At 37.1% G+C, this 2,753-nt stretch overlaps 1 pseudogene; it reads left to right on the plus strand.

The window, feature by feature from the left end:
• Positions 1–1,243: 1,243 nt before the first annotated feature.
• LOC126617168 (EP1-like glycoprotein 3) lies at positions 1,244–2,471 on the plus strand (annotated as a pseudogene).
• Positions 2,472–2,753: the final 282 nt, after the last annotated feature.

The raw sequence follows: 2,753 nt of genomic DNA on the forward strand, positions 1-2,753 counted from the left end.
AACAAAATATATTGTTTGACAAAAAAAAATTATTGGTTTGATGTAAAATTAAGAATAATGTTAGGGATATCAAAATTTTAAACCAAATTTGCAAACTAAATGATGTGTCACAAATATGAAATAAACATGTTAATAAACACTTAAGTAATAATCCAATCATCAATAACTACATCATTTAGTTTGTAAATTTGGTTTAAAAAGTTGGTATCCCTAGCATTATCGTAAAACTAATACATAGAAACCCATTAATAACAGAAGAATCATGTCAACAATGTAGGACTAACTTGATATTGGTCATCCTTACTGGTTTATCTACTCTTCCTAATCTTAATTCCAATAAACCTAAATGATAGACAATTCTAATGGTAAACATGTATTAGAAATCCAAATGTAGAATCAAATACTTACAAAGATTAATATTTGACATGGCATATAATCGAATAGAAATTACCAAAGTACTTCGCAAATATTCATGTCCATCATAAACCTTAGAAAATAACTTAGCTACAAATAGAAACAAAAATAAAAGGAAGAAAGAACCCGAAATTCATGGCAAGGCACGTCACTAAGCTCTTTTCCGCGAATTGCTATAATGGTCTAGTTATATGGAGAGAGAGCTTAAGATGCCTTATTTATACTAGAAAATACTCTAAAAGGTCTAGTAGAAACTCTCCGAAAACAAAACAAATTCTTAAACAAATAATTACACGAATTAGGAAAGAAATCCTTCTTGACTTGAGAAACATATCATCTGCACCCTAGTTTGGGGTCGTTCCATCTTCTAGAAAATTATGAAAAAAATAAAAAACTTTTATCTCTATGTCTTAGCTTTCTAGGCGTATATCGCAAGTTACTAGGAAATATCAGGAAAGATTTCAAATCCTTATTTTTCACAGCTGCACAATTATGACGGGAATGCAACTTTTCCGGAATTACCTTGCAAAATTAGAATGTTTGGCCCCATAGGAAATTATGAAATATGTACGCAATGATTTTCAATCTCTTAACTTTCTCCTTTAATTGGCCTTGCATAAAAAAATCTTCCGTAAAGTCGATTCTCACAAAAAAAAAAAAAAGTTGTAAATGCACAGCTTGGCTGAAATAGAGAAAAGAACAGTAACAAGGTTGTTTTAAAAACCAATTCCTTAACAAAACAATAATTAACATGAAAATATAAAAGGTAATGCACCTATGATCAACATTGCTCTCCTCTCCCTATTTCTTTTCTCACTCCTTGCTCATTTCTCAAGCCCAAGTTCCCGCAGATCAAACTTTTAGGCATGTTAATGAAGGAGAATTTGGGGATTATGTTGTAGAGTATGGTGCATACTATTGTTTGCTTTTTGGTACCTTAATTTAGCTCTCCCTGCAACATTGGCTTCTACAACACTACCCCTAGTTCTTTCTCTCTTGCCACACGAATGGGTAATGCCACATACGGAATCACTCTCTCGTTGGGTTTGGGAGGACAAACGTGGAAACCAAGGTGGCGAAAATGCCACCCTCACGTTTGGGACGGATGGCAACCTTATTGGCCGATGCTGTTGGCCAAGTGGCTTGGAAAACCAACACTGCAGCAAAGGCGCAGTGGGCTTGAAGTTGCTCCCGACGGGGCAACACGGTGCTTTATAGCTCCAAACGAAACTTTGTTTGGCAAAGGTTTGACTACCCTACATATACTTTGTTGGTGGGTCAATCTCTAGGGGTCGGGGGAGTGAACATGGTAGTGAGCCAGCTGTTAGTGAAAGAAAACTCAGATGGTCCTTACAGCTTGGTGATGGAGCACAAGGAATTTCCTATGTATGCTGTAAGGCAAGAGCTCTCCAAAGCCATTACTCTACCCAATATTCTCCCAATGGCTAATTGTTGAGAAGGGGTCGTCGGACATTGTGACATTAAGTTGTTCCTCGTGGTCTCAGATTGGTTAAGCCTATGACATAACTTTTGGAAATCTCCTTGTTGCAAGACCCAAATACAACAGCACTCTGACATTTCTCAGGCTTGGAATTGACGGAAACATCAAGCTTTGCACTTAATATGAAAATGTGGCTTGGGTTGCATGGGAGGTGACCAACAATCTTTTCGAAAGAGATTCGTGCGAAAGTGAATAACAGTTGCCGGAGCGATGCGGGAACTTCGGTCTTTGCGAGGACAGCCAATGTGTTGCGTGCCCATCCTCTAAGGGATTGTTGGGTTGGAGCTAGACTTGTGAGCCTGAGAAGCTAACTTCTTGAGTGATGCAAAGACTAGAGATTCCACTACTACAAAATTGAAGGGGTTGATCACTTCTTGAGCAAGCACCCCAGAGAAACTGCTACGCAGGAGAATGATTGTGCTAAGAAGTGCACTTCGGAGTGTTTGGGTTACTTCTACAACCAACATATCAAGGTGTTGGATCTTAAAATCTCAAAACCTTGAACAAAGTTGCCAATTCTACTCACGTGGCTTGCATCAAGGCACCTAATTACTGATACCTCGGCTTAGATGGATAACTTTTATTTGTTGCATTTCTCAAACATGTCCATACTGCAATTTGAAATTTAAAATTTATGGATTAAAACGTTTGTTTCCATACTCCACAGGAAGGATTAACAATATTCTATTATTAAAAGGAATTAAGGGACCAAGTCTTTATTTGGGGAAGGGAAATTAAAATTATTTATGAACGTCATGAAGTATGCATCCATCATCGTTATTCACTTATGAGCTTTTTGCTTTCATGTTTAACGGTATTACAACATTATGTTAAGATT

The sequence above is a fragment of the Malus sylvestris genome, chromosome 3, assembly GCF_916048215.2.
Source record: "Malus sylvestris chromosome 3, drMalSylv7.2, whole genome shotgun sequence".
In the NCBI taxonomy this organism is placed as follows: domain Eukaryota; kingdom Viridiplantae; phylum Streptophyta; class Magnoliopsida; order Rosales; family Rosaceae; genus Malus; species Malus sylvestris.